This window comes from Spodoptera frugiperda, chromosome 31, assembly GCF_023101765.2.
Source record: "Spodoptera frugiperda isolate SF20-4 chromosome 31, AGI-APGP_CSIRO_Sfru_2.0, whole genome shotgun sequence".
Taxonomy (NCBI): domain Eukaryota; kingdom Metazoa; phylum Arthropoda; class Insecta; order Lepidoptera; family Noctuidae; genus Spodoptera; species Spodoptera frugiperda.
In genome coordinates, this window is record NC_064242.1 from 5,939,711 (window position 1) to 5,958,678 (window position 18,968).

Sequence of the window (18,968 nt, forward strand, 5' to 3'; positions counted from 1 at the left end):
AATATCCGCCTTCTAGCTTATCTCAACAATCTTTGTTTGCAACATATTTCGAATATACACTTAATTTATTTATCAAAGCTATTTAAATGAGGGCAAGCGAAATAGGGCATTTCTCTTCAAAAACAAAATTACACAGAGACTTTAGTTTGCGTAAATTAATTTCTTGTTATTTAAATTCCTTGCTAAGCTTTGAACCCTATTCTAGTATAATAGAATACTAGGACATTATAGCCGGTCTGTTTGGCAAAGGTTTCGTTGTTATAAATATCCCTTGACCTTCCTAGACCCGGGTGATAATGTGGAAATTCCTCCTACAATCGTACCTGAATTTAGGGGTTGCAAAGAAATTAGAGCATGTTTATATACTTAATGGACGCGTCTAACTTCCCAGTAATTATAATATGGTAACATTTCACCATTTACTTTACACTATTAGTTGTTCTTAACCACTTATAAGGGCTTAAAATCTTTATAGCAATCAAATCCTAAGCGGGAAGATATTTTCAGCGATGACATCATCATCATTATCGTACATCAACAGCCTACGAGTTTAAGTGGCCACTGCTGTCAAAGGCCTTTTTGTCGCACGGAGAAGGGCATAAGCATTAATTACACCACTTGCTCAATGCGGGTTGGCTATTTCAAACTTATAATTAGAAATTACAAGCACAGGTTTCCTCACGATGTTTTCCTTCGCCGTTTGTCAGTGGTGCCTAAATAATCTTATAAAGTACATAAATAATTCGGAAAAAGTCACATTGGTACTTGCCGTTGGTAGGTTTCGAACTCGCACCAATGCATGAGAAGCAAGAAGAAGGTCTTAAACCTCCGGGCCACCACGACCATCACATTCAGCGATGACTCATAAAAAATTAATGGAATAAAATTCCTTAATATTTGTATATCGTTGTAAGTATTTCGTAGTCTACAATTATTCAATGTCAAGAACATTAAGTAGTAGTAGTTCAATACTTTCCAGACTTAAATAATATTGTTATCTTTACTTAATAGCTTCTTCGTTTAATGTTACGGTCTGAAGGTTTCAACAAATAACTCGTCAATACAATCAACAAAATAATTAATACGTTTTAGTGCGTAGTAGAGTGCTCTTTAAACATAGTTAAATTTAAATGATTTATATATTATAATAGTTATACAATATAATAGATTCCCTTTTTTTTGAGGGGGGAAAATCATCCAATGACCTCTCCCGCCTTGGGCGAGGCGAGAAGGAGTATCAGGCTCTTACTGACTAAAAACCACCCCGTTCCTTCTCCTGCTTTTCGAACCGGAGCCCCGGTAAACCCGCAAGGTAGTCCGCAGTTCCGGGTAATAGATTCCCTTGAAGTTGTTTCTTCTATGTGCATTATAAACGCATAAACTGTATAAGGTGTATTGTTGATAACCGTGGATACTTTATGATATAAGGTGTTCTAAAATTATATGCCACGACTTTAATGGAAGTGATGTGTTTGAAGATCTCATCAGTAAATATAAATGATTGATTATGAATATTTTTTTTATACAAAAGAATCGTCGTATGAGTTTATTATACAGAGCTATCTCTATACTGTCTCTGTCTATATAAACATATAGACGTCGCTTCGTTCTTCGAAAACAATTAATAACAATTATTTTCATTGACTTTATGCAGAGTAGAGTTAATGTTTATTTAACTTCTTTATTATGTTCTCAAATTGATTTAACTTGTCCAGGGTACAAAATTTTTTCACTATCATAATTTTTAACACATTGAACGCCGTGGTAGTCACCGGTGTCCGACGTTGGCGGAGGATTTGCCTTTAACCGTTTTCTATTGGCAGTTAAAGACTTAAACACAACACTACCTACTATTAAAGCCGTGACAGATAATTTTAGAACACTTTATATAAATAAATATTCTAAACTTTGATCATAGTCAGACTAATCTATTTATAGAAACAAATTCATGTTATTTTAGTAGGTCGCAGTTTACTTACTTAAAAGTTAGTGTAGGTGTAGAGAGTTCTGAAATTGTAGATATTATTACATTGCTAAACCTTAAAATAGATAGTTTTGTCAAATTTCGACATCGTCGTGTCGCTAACACTTTGTTCTTAAGGTTTATTTTTAGTATCATTTAACCTAGTTTAACTAATTTTGATATTTCAGACTGTCTCGTTTGTCGAGTAATCGCAAGACAGACTAAAACACTATCTTAAGTTCGAAACTCAGGGTAAGATGTGTCAACAAATTATACTCGACTGGACTATTTTTGAAACCGACAATCTCAGTTGTATCACGATGTTTCTTTATATGTAATATCATTTAGAATACTTATTACAGTATTAATAATAATACGCTTATTACATAATTAATTATAAGTAGGTACCCTTTGGAGAATGGCTTGTGAGACTAGTTTTTTTTTCAGTATAGTGGGTGTCTACATGAAATTAAATTAAAGATTTTATTTATCTTTCATTTCTTTTTTCATAGCACTTAGCACTCACCACTTATTTTTATCGTCAAAATCCAAACAAAAACAACCAAAAAATGCATATATATATCCCAACCATATCTAGGTTTACATTCGAATCCATTCAGTGGGTTTTACGCAAAAGAGTTACAAACAAACTAAATGGATTGGAAAACCAAAAATAAATTGTTATCTATTCGTGCGTCCTCAAAAATATTCACGTTTAGATTGTTAGGATTTTATAGCAAAAACAATATCTGCACAGTTTGCGGAGCATTCACAGATTTTCATCACTCATTCGCAGTCACAATGGCGTAGTCATAAATTATGCTCAGTAGGTACCCTTAGTATGAATTAGCTTTACGTTTAAAGTAATCGAAACGAGAGCGCGTTCGGCGCTCTGATTGGTTGGTTTATTCGAGCCGGCCAATCTGTACCGTTAGTACGAATTTGCTTTACGTTGAACGAAAACGAAATGAGAGCGCGTTCGGTGCTTTGATTGGTTGGTTTATTCGACTCAGCCAATCAGAGCGCCGAACGCGGTCTCGTTTTGATTACTTTAAACGTAAAGCAAACTTGTACTAAGGGTACAGTACTGAAGCAAAATTTTAAATACCATGCTCGAGATAACGAAATCATAAACCAAGTAATCCTTGTATTCACGAATCCGGCCAAAACATGTTCAGCAATTATCCTTCCGACCAGGCGAAATAAGCCTTCATTAACACAAAAATACAATCCAGAGCCACGATAAAGAAATAAACCAAGTCTATAACATAAAGCCGCCTCTTCATTAACTACGTGAATTAAGGATTCAATAAATTGTGTATATCGTCACGCCTTTCATCTCCGAAGGGGTAGGCAGAGGTTCACATTATAGCACTGTACAATGTACAGGTTCCCCCTTCTCACTATTTAGGTACGTTGTACGGCCCATGTAATAGGAGGTGAGACTATTGCCATATACAGGACACAATTCCAGACTCCGTACTACTACTGAAAAAAAATCGAAAAACCGAAAAAATCCCAGTAATACTTTGCCCGACACGGGAATCGAACCCGAGACCCCTTGTCCGGCAGTCGCACTTGCGACCAGTCGACCAACGAGGCAGTCCAAATAACACATCAACAGCCTATAAGTGGCCACTGCTGACCAAAGGCCTCTTCTCACACGGAGAAGGTTTGGGCATTAATCACCACGCTTGCTCAATGCGGGTTGGAATCCAAATAAACCAATTCTATATTAACATAAAGCCGCCTCTTCACTAACTACGTGAATTAAGGATTCAATAAATTGTATAGGTAATTTGTTACTGGAGAGGTTTTCACCCTTTTAATGTCGAGTATAAAACATTTCAACATCTGACCAAGCTGGGGACTTAACCGGGTTCTGCGTTCCGATTTATTGTCCATAAAACGTTTCAACAAGCTGCAGGGGTTGCGTTGTGACATTTATAGTTAGTCACTCCCAAAGGACCTACCACTTGTGATCCCCAATATTATTAGTTTTGCTCCTGATCTGTTCGCAACCGTGGCCCGAATATGAATGTCGTGAAATATTGGTGTTTAGTTACTTCGTAACACAATCTATCTTGGCTAGAAAATAAAATTGAAGTGTCTGTTTGTAATATAGAAATAATCGTTTATTACTAAAAGCATTAGGTATGATTTGTGACATACAATACACATCACATTTTTACGGTTCCGTAAAACAATACTATCGTAGTAGATTTTTAATGTCAAATATTTTGTAATTGTAGGTGGCACCACAATCGAGTTTGGATATGAAATATGGGATTGATTATTGCGAAATCTTTATAGCTTTTATTTGTGAGAAGTTATTTACTAGGTGCTTAACGTTACCGATAACTTCTTAATTAATAACGCACATAAGATCAAACAATAAATATTGAGCGCTAGAAAGGAACTTGCCGAAGACCTTATGCCAAAAAGTCATGATTTTAAATACTAGATCACTGAAACAGTCCATACCTAGTTTTAGAATCATATGCATTCTTCATCATTTACAAGAACATTAGATACACAACCAAAGCTATAACTTTCAATTAAGTCACCCATATTTCATGCTCAACAGGATCTCAACGCGATCGTGGCGCCCTCTACAAATATGTTCCGCAGACATTACTCACAAACGCATTACCAACGATCAAAGGCGATGTTTTCTGGAAAAACTCGAAGTTCGTTAAACCGCTATCCCTTAGTACTCCAAACTCAATGCGATTAAATAAATTAAAACGTAACATTAACGTTCGTATAAAGGGATCCTTAAATGTGGGATGCCTTCAATTGACCTCGTTCGTATTACTTCCTTATTATTATCTATACATACAGACATAATCACGGTCTTAATTCCCTAAAAGGAAGAGGTTAAAAAAAGGAATTAAAAACTTTTTACTGTGGGATAGTTATATGTTTTTATAATCATAATTGCCAATTAAATACGCCAATAAATTGCTTTCCCTTTTTTAAATGAAATTAACACATGATACAAACCGCGCGCATGAAGTTCGTAAGTTTGCGGGCGGTGAAGATACACTACATGCAGTCGCACCATAAAACTACAGCCAAAAAAAAAGTTGAATACAAAACATTGTACAAGATTACAGAAGTTAAACTAAAAATCCTTTACAACTGAAGAACCATGAAATTTTCAGCAATAAAAAAATGTATTAAAGTCGCCATTAGTCCGTTGTAAAATTTTATCTGACTCCTCACTCCCGATTTCCTTGTTGCCATAAAATTTATAAGACTTTCTTGACTTCGATGTTATTGCTTGGGAATCCTGTTCAACTTTTGTGTTGGAAACCAAAGCGTCATATCGTTTAAACGTAGGAAATAAAAATATATAGTCCGTGATATCGCACTCTTACGTACGTACCTACACAGCTGTAGATTCTTGCAATGGAAGGCATCTGTGAACTTTTATTCCCTCGGTAACTTAGAAAGAATCGCCAATATTTTAACTTAGAAAAAGAACACGATATGTTTTTTCCTTGTCATTTAGAGCGTGACGTCATTAACATGTCAATTGTTACTGGTAGGTACTGGCAATGTCACAGAAGAAAAATATTAGTTCCAAACTTAATAAGTTATGTAAAGACTTAATTTGTTCAGTATTTCTTGCAGATTTTAATATTTTACAAGGATGGGAATAATCTCATGTATATGCTGTGTTACGCAGCTAAAACCATTGATTCTATTTTTTTGTAATAAGTATTGTGAGACAGGCTAAATTAACTAAAAATCATGGTTTACGGGCTTAAATTAATGGAGAAAATCTCTACTAGTTTCAAGTAACAGAGGGACTCTTCATCATGAACAACGTGCGCAGACGCGGCGACGTTGCGCAGCGTACATTCAATAGGCTCCATCTGTGACTCGAAACTAGTAGAGCTTTCCTGTATTAATTTACGTGAGTAAACCGTGATTTTTTAGTTAACGTATATTCTAGTATTAAAGTATAAATATTCTCCAATCGTGTCACCACGTCTGCCTTACGAATAACTAAAGAAGAGTTAGCAAGACGGAGCAAGTTAGCAAACGACTGCATTATTGATAGAAGTTCAGACTTGCTTGACTAGCGTTTGAAACAGTTATGTGTCACGTACCTTTGTGGATTAAGACAGCGCGCAACTGGATCTAAGTTTCATTAACTCTATATTGGTGTGGAGAATGTTTGAGTGTTAAATATAGATATTTTATGGTGAACATACTTACTAGATTAACTAAAAATCACGTTATAATACTCCGATGCTGCTTCGTAGGCTGCGCGGCGTCGTCGCGTCTGCGCGCGTTGCTCATGATGAAGAGTCCCTCTGTGACTCGAAACTAGTAGAACTTTTCTCCATTCTTGTAAGTGGGTAAACCGTGATTTTTAGGTAAGTCTATTCTGAGTGAGTGTGTCTTTTCAAACTGTTGTTATATGAGAATGAAATGATGAATAATTATATGAGAAAAGAATGAGAATGATTGGTGAAAGTCAACCGCACCCACAGCGTGCAACGTAGCTCAGCACATCTCCGATGTAAAACCACCTTAAGTAAGTGCCTTATTCAAAGCATATATTTCTCCGTGTCACCGTTCTTCTTTATGCGATTACCATAAGCATTCATATTACGAATTCCTTTCACAATCCGTCTCACATTCAACCAACCACTTTTACAATCCTAATTTTACTCCAACATAAAGGATGAAAGGGGGAGTAAGCATACAGCACAAAAATATCCAATAAATAAACACGAACTCATATAATATAAACGCTATATAATATGTATTAAGAGCTAATTCGCAACGATACGTAACACCCAAAGATAAGTGTGTGAGGTGAAAAATATGTTTTTTATTCGTTTCTCTTTGTGTAATCTGTAGGGGATCCGGAAGGAGCTAATGAAATGGCTCCATGACCGTGTGTTGTCGACTGCACATAATATATCGTTGGCGTAACGATATTAACTTGATTTTCTTTCAGTTTGTTTGTTTTTTGTTTCGTCGTCGAATTGATTCTGTTCTGAAAGGGTCATTGCTTGATACAGTCGTATGGGTGAATTCAATTTGATTGCTACTGTCATGGAATAGAAAACAGCGATCTAATGCAAATTTCAAAGTCGGTGATGTGGTATGTTTTCTATATCATAATTGTTGTCATTTGCTAAATAAATAAAAATTCATTTCGATAAATACCTATGTGAGTAGCTTCAGAGAACCTCACTAAAGTAATACCTTTATATTTAATTATATTTGCACGTGTGAAATCCAGTTTGTTTTCACACCCAATCTAATAATGCAAAGTATAAGAAATCTTGTAAAAAAACATTAAACTTAAGATTAGAGTCGACTTCATCGTAGAATAATCCTTCTCTTTGGGGCAAAAAAGTTACAACATCATCAAAATTAATTAAAAATTAAAAACAAAAACAAATTGCTGTGTTGACAATTAAATAAACGACATACCAAAATAGCCGGCAGATTAACGTGTATTATCTACATTAAGGAAAAAGCGATTCAAGGGAACAACTTGAAAACGGTACAAAGCTAAGCCCTAAACAATCCCAAGTATATTGTGCAACAAAAGGGCCAACAGGGCAAACTCAGCCACAATACTCATCCGGCAACTTTGGAACACAAAACGTACATTAGCCTTTCACAAATTGAGATAACGAAATCTACTGAGATAGACTTCTTTCATTTACTTATTTATAAACGGTTGGGAGTAAAGATGTTTTGTATGCTTGTAATGCAATAATTAGCTTAAAATATTGTGACTGCAGAAGATGACTCATTATACTCTGAGTTTGTTATAAGTCTTCTGTAAAGGCAGTAAAGGAGTGACGATCCTACTAATTTTTGCCAGCCAGTTCAGACTCTCTTCTATTCTTAATACGAAGCTGACCTTGAACCCTTGCCCGGGCTTAGTCCAATGAATATAATAATACTAGCTACTTCTGCGCGGTTTCACCCGCTCTGCTTTGCTCCTATTGGTCATAGCCTGATGTTTTATAGCCATCCTCGATAAATGCACAACCAACAAGTAGTTCTGGAGATTAGCGCGTTCAAACAAACAAACAATCAAACAGACATACTCTTCAGTTTTATAATATTGGTATATGTAGATGATAATTATGGGAGAGCCATGCTTCGGCACGAGGCCTATGATGGGTCGATTCTACTGGAGTGATACCACGGTCTAACAGAAAACCGACGCTTGCGTTGTGTTTCGGTATGTGAGCAAGGTTACCGAAGACCCATTTACCCACCGTCGCGATTCCCCAACAACCTTTAAATTCCTAACCCCCAAAAGCTTCTTAGGATTGCTTACCATCAAGTGATTTCTCTGCTTGTTTACCGGCTTATAACAGGATCTAATAACGCAGCTGACGAAAACTAGGACAAAGTATAACATTATACTTACCACACTTTATTCCTAAGAAAATTGTAGTCACGAACTAACCATAAGATATAAGTTTTAAAAACAACAGGAAGTGGGGCTATTGCTTCGGCCGCCACATTTTTCACGTTCAGCGTCGATTTCCGGACGATTTCGCACTCCGATAGTTTACAGTGAGGAACGCCGACGAAATTAATCTTTTGTCGAATATATCGATATGAAATGGCTGTTTTTTATTGGCTATTGAAATAGATATTGCTTTTTTAATTTCTGCTGTTCTAATTTATTTATCCTGGTGAGAACATTTTTGGTTTAGAAGTACAATTACACTCAAGGTTTTAGGTTGTGTGTTTGATTCTAGATCTTACTTAGACAATAGATCTAATAGTCCTTAACCCAAAGAACTTAGGTACCCAATTTAAACAATCTGTATCATCATCGTCGAGGCCGTGATCGCTTATCATCAGGTGATCTGTGACAGTCTGCTCGTTTGCCCTACCTTTTTTTATGATGACGAGGGAAACCTTCAATAGGCGAAACCTTTTTTATGGATCTATTCCATAAAAAAGAGCAGTAGGTTTTATAACTATCATGACGACGAAAACTTACTGTATATGATCACTCAAACAAACTAAAACTTACATCCTGCTAAAATATATCAATCAACAATTTGACGTGTCCCGCCATACATCTTGTATAATCTAGTCACAGAGCCAAATCCTATTATCTAGGACGAACCTCCCGAAAACTTGATTGTGACTAAAATAGGGGATCCACGAATAATCCTAGTGACTTTACAAACCTATTGTCCCTTAGAGACGGTACGTAGACAACGGAATTCTGATCTTGTCCGTCAAAGTGGTCGGTAATTTATGAACGAGTCTATTAACCCCGCCCGTAATTAAGTTCAGATACTATGGACAAGTAATGTTTGCTTCGGGACGAATACAAATTCGGTATGTGTCGCCGTTTCATAAGTTATGTGACAGGAACGAATGAAGCTGGTGTTTGTATTAATTTTATTTGTATGGTTGTCCCTAAAGCTGATGGAAATGCTGGTTTTGTTTATAAATTGAGTGGAAATAGCTTTAAGGATCGGGGCTTTAGGCATTTGAGGATATTATAAGTGTCACTAATGATCTTTGTTCTCTATGAGTTGGGTTAGATTTTTTTTATCCCATTGACGAGGTCGTTGTGAATAAGGGTCTCAGCACACATATGGGATCGGAAAGGGATCGTCACCGTATCGCCTCGAGCCGTTCAGAATGGTTTGTATTAAACTCCCTACTGCAACGCACACTAATCGGAATAATAACGTAATCGCCTCGCCTCGGAACAGGCTCCGAACCTGAATTCCCGCGCTTACGGCTCATCGTCCCCGCGCTTACGTTTCTCCGTCCCCGCGCTTACGTCTCTCCGTACCGACTAACTATCGTGTTAGTCTAGTCGGTGTCGCCTAGCCGTAGCCGAGTTTGGGCTCGCTGTCATTGCAGCGGTAAGTCCCCTCTTTGAGGAGTGGCTAGAGAGGCGCCACGGCGTCCTCACCTACCGCCTGACGCAGGTGCTTACCGGACATGGAAGTTTCGGTAGGTTCCTGTTTCTGATTGGGCGGGAGGAAACGCCCGGGTGTCATCACTGTGCGGACCGCCCGGAGGATACGGTGGAGCATACGGTGGCGGTGTGCCCTGCATGGGCTGAGCACCGCCGTGTCCTCAGGGATGTGGTCGGCGACGGCGACCTCTCGCGTCCGGCATTGGTTCAGACCATGGTGCGGAGCGAGGGGGACTGGGATGCCGTCTCCTCCTTCTGCGAAGCAGTCATGCTAGCTAAGGAGGAGGCGGGGCGCGTGAGAGAACGAACCTCTTCACGCCCCAGCCGTCGCGAGAGACACTCCGGGCGTCGGGGATCGCGAGACGATCTCCGGCCACCGTAAGTGCGGGTCTGTGGACGGTGAGCAAGGGTAGCTCGCCGCCCGACCAGAACCAGACCCGTGCGTGCGGCGCGTCGCGTTCCGCGCGCGCCTCAAAGAGCCATCAGACCACCACAGATGGGGCCCAATAGGGCTGATGCTTAATCCGGAGCTGCGGACTACCTAGCGGGTTTACCGGGGCTCCGGCTTGACAAGCAGGAGAAGGAACGGGGTGGTTTTTAGTCAGTAAGAGTCTGACACTCCCTCTCGCTTTGCCCTGGCGAGAGAAGTCATTGGATGATTTTCCCCCTGAAAAAAAAAAAAAAAAAAAAAAAGCCGTAGCCGAGTTGACGTACAGGCGCTGCTGATACGCTTTCGTTACGTGCATACGGTAGGTTGACGCCTGGTTGACAGCGAGGCGAAAGGCGTTACGGTTACGATCCCTTTCCGATCCCATATGTGTGCTGAGACGTTAAGTAGGTACTGATCAAATACTGCTTAAAGGACCTTGTGTAGTCAAATCTTGAGTGCGTTTTTTGGAAAGATTTTCCAACCAAAACTTGTCTTAATATTTTATAAAATAAATCATAGAAGTACTCCTTATATAGAAAACTAGTATTTTTAAAATACTCTTAGTATTAAAATTTAAACTAAACCGAAGAAAATTTAAATATTCTTAGAAGAACATTTTCCACAAAACGCCTCTTAATAATATCCGCATCATATGCTGAGCTATGGAAACTACAGCTTGATATTGGCAACGATATTAAACGCGCAGATACCGAAGCCAGTTTTGATCAATTACCATCTTGTGGCCTTGTATTGGATAGAAATGCTGCCATATTTGTATTACAAAGCTTTCGCCAAGTCATGGTGCTTATGTTATCTGCTATACGCATCCCTGCGCCCACCATCAATCCTCGTGATGAGTATTATTTGTAAATAATGGGGAAAGGCCATTTTATTTCGGGACTTATCTCGGCAATCCACTCAATACAATCAGTTATACCAAAGCTTAGGAAAATATCACCATCTCGTAAAGAGTTCTCCAATTAATCACATACGACTTAAATATTTTATTTCAGAGAATTGTAAGAGATTCTACAATACGCCTGTTAAATTATACAAACATTCGTTCCAGCTTTCCGCTTCTAATGTTATTATTCCAGTACACAAGCTCAGTACAATCTACATGTCGCCTTCTACACAGCTGACATCTACGTTCGCGTATGCCAGCGTGAATCCCGAAGTTGGTCCCAATAGATTCGAACGAATAAATCAGTCACTTGATTTGTACAGAGATTGCCGAGGTTTTGTCTCCAAACGCGATCGAAATTACCAAGTCAAGTGGAAATGTGAATTATTCGTCTAGGGACTCGAAAAATATGATAAGTTACGTTTTGATTGCAAACCCAAACACTTTACTTTTATACTTCTCGATCCCATTCTAACAAATAGAACGTTTCTATTGAAGTGTTAAATAGGAAATCCAGTCACAATCCGAGGGCTCATTTCTATATTTTTATACGGAACTCGAGAAAACGTTTCCGCTTGAATCTATTTTAAATGTATGCAGGTCACGTCCTTTGTAAAGCAGGTTAGGGTCTAATAACTAAATCAAATTTATTCGGAAGAACATTCGAAGAGTTGCAAAGCATCCCCTACTTCTATAAGATGTTTCGAGTGGTTTTTGACAAGTTTTAATCAGATAGGACGGAACATTATGTGTGTATGTTCCTGGCTGGCAGGGAAGTCGAATAGCGAGCAAGATAAGAACTTTTCCCAAACATAGACGAAACATTGAAGATAACAGCAGTAACAGTATCGAGCCTCCAACTTTCTATATAAAGAGAACGGTTATTATTTTGTGTCGCGTATAATTTGCTAGTGATTGCTTTTTATTACGGGCTCCTTTGAACTTTGTTAGTTAATACGAGTCATTTGTATGTTTACCTACACTCTGATTAATTGGGTCATGACTTCATAGCGTAAGGTCAGTACAAAAATATAAGCTGTAACACTTCATTACGTATTCCGGAGTCCTTGTTAGAATTAATTCAGGGCACGATGCAATTTCGAGGAGGCGCCATGACAGAGTAGTGCAATTGTCCGTTTAATAGAAATTTCGTGTGACAGCATTATTTTATTAAGATTAATTGACCATAAAAGAATCAAAAAGATTGTGAGATGACTTAAATTCAAACTGTGTCGGTGTCTGTTTCCCAGTACGCACACATAGGTATATAAGAAACCGTGGAAATTAGAATTTTGCACAGCCTATATACTTGTAACAAACAGAGTTTTCATAAAATCATTTATCTACGAACAATTAGCTACACCCGTTTTACCCGCTACTCTGCTCCTCTTGGTCATAGCATGATGTTTTATAGCCTCTAGCCTTCCTCAATAAATACACACAAAAAGGTAGTCATTACAAATTCAGGTAGAACTATTAAAACTCACACAGTTTACCTAAATAAATTAAAACAAAAACAACCTAAACTGTTTAGGTATCCGATTAGTAAAAGACAATGTCGACAATGATGACTCTTCTATTTTGTGAATACAAATGGGATACAGACCAACAAGGTAACCTAACTTCTGTCCTATACGTAAAGCTGCAGATCAAGTTATAATGACCAGTTTATCATGATCTCAATTTGTATGACCTTTCCACACATTCTACGGTCAGTTTATACTGGATTGTATAGTTTGAAATGCACCCGTATGTACAAAGGACTCTCGAGTAAAAACAAAACTATATTTAATAGCACAAAAGGTTTAGTCGTCGTTCTGCGCATTTGTTTTTGCCTACAGTAGCGACCAAGCGACCCTTTTTTGTAATCAAACAAAATGTTTCCCGATCCGTTTTAATCCCTTATGGAACTGCTGAATTATTTATATGACCCCAGACCTGTTCTAGAAAATATTATGGATTAGTACCTGCTATAAAAAAGAAAAAAGAACACCCATTACTGATTTTTGTTGTTGGGCTAGGTCGGTGTAGATAAGCAGGCTCACTCTTTATTACTTACACGAGACACATAACATGAATCGTGTCAGAGGGAATCAGAGGTTTATCAACTTTGCCTATCTTGAAAACATCATTTTACAAAGGATCCTTTTAGAAGGTCAGACAATCAATACGTATACGTAGAGTCTAACTCTTAGTCCCTTTTTAATCAAATAATGAAATAGGTATGAACCTAGATATCAATCAATTGAATGGATACTACCTATACTAAATGGATAACATACATTTCAAAAGGCCACAGATAAATCCTATCAACCAAACCATAGCCTGTTACAACAGATAGTCCCACACCAATAAATTGTTCACAATACCATACAGTTCGATAAAATACGAAGTATCAATCTGTGAAGCGATTTTTCCATATATTTTACACTGCAGCCGATTAGTAAGAACAAAAAATATATAGTTTTTGTGAATTTCTAATAGAGAATGTCCATCAATCCTACAACGGCAACAACGCAAACAAAAATCCGCTTAAATTTCATTCCACTGGGTTTTTTCAGAAACTATTCGTATGTATAGATAGGTAGCTATGTAAAGCTTTCAAATATTTCCACGAATTTTTCTATGTATTTATCAATTTTTACGGCTTTTTTTAGAACTAGTTGTTAATCTCCGGACTATGGACAGGATATTATACACCTTTATGCATATAAACGGGATCGTTATTTCCCAAAAAGACTAGTTAAACGTTAACAACGATTAAAGTGAACTAAATATAAAATACTCGTATTATGAATTCGGTATATTTTATCGATTTATTTGCCTATTATCTAGCAATAGCACACCTATATTTTTTGTTACATAGGTATAGGAGTACAAACCGAAGACGAGAGAAGAATTGTTTTGATGTAAATATTCTGAAAACATATTGTCTTGTCTTAAAGTTCTCGAAGTCTTATTTGTTTCATGAGTGAATTGGTTGCAAGACAAGACAAGTTTTTGCAGTTTTAGGAGATCTAAAATTATATTCACTCTTGGATAATAATCTTGTCTCATATAACAGTAACAATTAAAAACTATATCAACGTAAATAAACCATTTTCTATCCCTTCGAGGAATAAACAGGTGATGTGACGTCACTCCACTACTCGTAGTTCAACCAGCCGGTATTTAAATGAGTCAAATCTCGCGGGTGCAATATGTCGCGCGACTGGCGCACTACATTTTATTACGTTCCCAGTTCGCGAACTGTTAGCAATTTCACTGTTTTGTTCAGTGAATTTAAGTGGCTATTAAGTTAAATGAACGCAACTGTCGACCAATTAGGTAGTACATACGTCATTGTTTGTCGTAACTAAATGATGTTATTACATTTATGGACACAGTAATATAAGTTAGCCTATGAAACATGAGAAAGTACCTGGAGCCATGGAACATGGAATAATGAAGCTGGTGAAAAGTAGTTGTTACTTAGCCTATACTCAGTATGGGCTATGGGCATTGAGCACCTCTATCTCCGACTTCTGGAATTAAGAAGGGCGTTATATTGTATTATTACCACAAATCGCAATGGTAGAATTATTTTAGGTACTTGTATCATAAATGCACACAGAAAGAATAACATGGATAAGCCATTTTTCCGGAAAAGTAATTCGGATATTTCCATATTCAAAATGCATACATAACCTCACGCACGCCTGTCTCCCATGGCAGGGCAGAGGACAATGGAACGCCAATTACTACGAATCTTACATACCTCTTTCGCTTCATCGACAGTCATCAGTCTTTTCATGAATGCTCGTCGGTTAAGGGTACTTTTAATTTGGCCCTTCTTTAATATATCGAGAGATTCCAGATTCAATTAAATATGTTAATGTTGGTAGTGATATGATTACTACTCAATCGAATTAGTGCGTCAATTACGTACACTAACAAAAAGTCTGACCCGTATTTTTTGTTTCGTAACGTAAACGAAAATAGTGCATAGTATATATGTATATGTATGTAGTAAACCAATTTCTAGAGGAAGATTTACATATACCTATATACTTTTCGAATCAATGCTTACACTGATCACTGGTTAAGACGAAAACTAATTTTATATATTTTATTTTTATTTTCTTTTTTTGAGTCCCTATGACCTTAAAATACATGTAACTTCACGAAGGAAAAAAAATGGTGGCAAATAGTTTTAGCGTAGATGAACCATTTCGTTTCTTAGTTGAGATGCAAATGGGAATGTTCCCGTCACGGCACATTAACCGCGCCTCGACCGTCTCACCTTGTGTATATTGTTATTTTGTGTATATGTATACTTATTTTATTTTATTTGTGATGTAGAGATTAAAATAACAATAACACGTTCAACTCTGTAGTATAGAAATAGAAAACTTGATAATTCTTTGCTCGACAGGGAATTTGCTTGGAAATTTAAAGTAAAACTATGTAGTTTACGGGCTAAAATTCAAAATACAAATTTCCTGTGGCCTCTTTATGTACATAACAATATGTACGTTTGCCAAGCAAAACAAACATCTATTGACTTAAACACCTACTTAAAATAATAAATAGTGTCTATTATGCCGGATCCCAATAACAGATTTCGCCAAGCATAAATCGCAGACAACCCGACCGTTATTCAGCTCCCACTATATTGCCTGTGGAATAAAGCTACGAGTTTTAAAACAATCGAAAATACTCCCTAAGCCTTGTAGATAAGGTGCAATCCCGATGCAGCTGAAAGCGGGTAGTTTTTAACGTGCAGTTTCATAAATCGCATGCCGTGAGCATCATGACGCACACAAAACAAGTCTCACAAATTGCCTCCTGACATTTTAACGTAAAAACTTGTGAAAATGACTTATTGCTGTGGCTTTGTAAGGTTGTGTGGTACACTGGTGTATGAGATGCCATGTCGGAGCAATTGTAGCGATCAAACACTGCGGTTGGCAGGCTGCCTGCTTTTACCGTTTGAAATTCGAATAAATGCTGATTTGCAGATTTTTGGTTGCCAGTACTTGACCTCGTTGTTCTGTGATTCAGAAAAGGAGATAAGTAGTGTGCAGCGTGCCATTTTGTGAAATTGCAATAATAAAATCACTATTGCACAATCAAACTGTTTTCAGTCACCATTTTTATATCATACAACTCATATTATGAATTCTTATATGAAGCTATAACGCTATAAAATAACACAATGGGTTCTTTACCCATGGATATTGGCATTGGGGATAACAATACCACATAATCCTGGTCCAATTTTATTACAAATCCATCCGAAATACCAAGTAAAGCTCATCGTTATATCGATGGCTATTAAATCTGGCATTATACAGGATCGTTCAAGATCCAATAAGAAAAATAGAATAAAACATTTAATTTCTGTGATAAATGTGTTTAAAACAAACCACGGTAAAGTACTGAAAAAGTAAACGCGGATACACAATCCGGACTCGGAATTAAAAAAAGAAATGAAAAGAAAAACTGCAGCAATCTGTTAGACCTTGTGTCTCACCGGTGAAAAAAAAGTAAAAAAAAAACAACAATGTTCCCGCGCGTCCAGCAGCCAATCAAATTGTTTACTAGAACCACCATTTTTCTACTCTCCAGTTTTATGGTGGACTACCTATACCTAAACGGTTTTTTTTAATCTCCATGCTAGATTGTAAAAAAACTTGTTCAAACAGATTGGTGATTTTTGCTTGTACACTTTAATTATTTCAAACAAGACTAGACAAATTCTTGAATATCATCCAATGTCTTTTCCCGCGTTGGGCGACAATTTATACCCTAATCCAATTATTGATTTTTAGTGTTAAAACAACTATGTAATAATAGTAACTTAAACAAATACATAACAAATCTGATAGGTTTTGTACCATGCTTACGATCAGCCGCTCAAAAAGAGATATCCAATTCATAAATTCTACAGTTTCTAAACCACAAACGTAACATTCCATTGAAACACAATACGACCAACTTTATCGCCTTTTACAAATAAAACCGGCAATATATATTTTACAAAGAACATTTCCAGCTCTAAAGCTAAATTAATTGTGATAAAAATCAGATAGTCCGCAACCATGTCACGTAGGGGTTGAAAAGGGTGTTTCCGGGACTATGCCGATGTCCCATGTCTCGTAAGACACCTCTTTCGTATTATAGTACGGACTATGGACCCTCGAAGTCGTCTTTACCTTGACGTGGAAACTTTGGAACAAGTTAATTATATTTATTCACTGGCTTAGGTCTTGTTTGTGATGGTATTACACAGATTGCTGTACTGAAACTATGTATAAATAGTGGTGATATTCCTTTCTTTTTACTTTATGAGCTATGATTAGGTACCTTGTGACAGCATAAAGGTAGATGTGTGATCGATCGCAACTCACAAAGTTCTGTACTTTCCCTAAGCTCCGACTTGATCAATTCTTAAACAAACCCGACCTAAGAACCCACACATATGTCTACTATGATCCAATCAAAGCATTCCGGAATCGTTTGCCAAAATTCATTCAGTTTTTGGATCAGATAAAGCTGAGACACTGACAAATGGTCGGGAGAACAGAGCGGTCGTCGCTCGCGCCCATGCTTTCGGGATCCAACCTTCCCCATAAATCTACTTCGAAAAACTCAAATTAATCTTACCAGGGGATGTTTAGCTATCACTCTAAGATTCCCGAACCCCTAAAGTCATCGTTCGAAGGGAGATTTATGGATGGAAATTGAAAAGTGTCTCGATTATCTGTGAAGGATTAGCTGGAATTCGTAAATAGGGAAACAAATTATTTACTGTAATGTATTAGCGAAATTTGTTCTGGAACCCAATAAGTATTGATTTGGTGGTTTTCTTTAACAGTTGTTTTGTTATGTTCTTGTCTGAACACAATGAAAGAGAAAACTTTGGCTTTCTGTGTAAGCATTGAGAAACATTTCTTGTTTAAATTACACTTGCAAGTAATGCTAGAATCACTTGGCAATAACTTAGGTGTGAACACAACACAGTGATAATGTCAAAGTAGGAACTTATGACAAAAGCGAAAGTTACCAACACCTTACCGAGTTTACCGGGTAAACTTTCATAAAGTTGTAAAAGTAAATTATGTATAATTATTCACTTCATTCCGCTTAGGTGTGCAAAATGTTGTATTAAGTTACAAGCAGGAGTGAAGTTTTAACGTCGCACTTTGTTTAAAGGAACGATTATCGTCCGGAGTGCCTAGTATGTTATTATGAATAATTGATGCTGTATTGTTGTCAACTACGTTGCGTTCGCACCAACTTTGTAACATTAAGTCCTGGCTGATTCACGAAATGCTTTAGGCCGTTCTGTGCTCATAATTTATGGAATAATAGGGACCTGTCATTGTTGCAAAACAAAAGTTTGCAGGGATATACATCAAAACTTTAGACTGTACCATGTGGTTCTTAGTAAGTAGGTACAAACTGGGGCGTTGCCTATTTACTGAGACGTGAAAATCGTGTGTACATAAAAGTTAAGAACCTAAAAAACAGCATGATGTTTTTTCAAACCATTGTCTTCACATAAACATGGCTTTTATCATCATTATTAATTATCGGAAATCGATGACGACGAGAATGCCTATGCCATTATGTCCGCCTTTGTACCATATTTGTGCAATAAGTTTATATAAAAAATAAAATAAAATGAAGAAACATATTTAACGCTTACATTTGCGATTACTAAGTAGATCAACAAGAT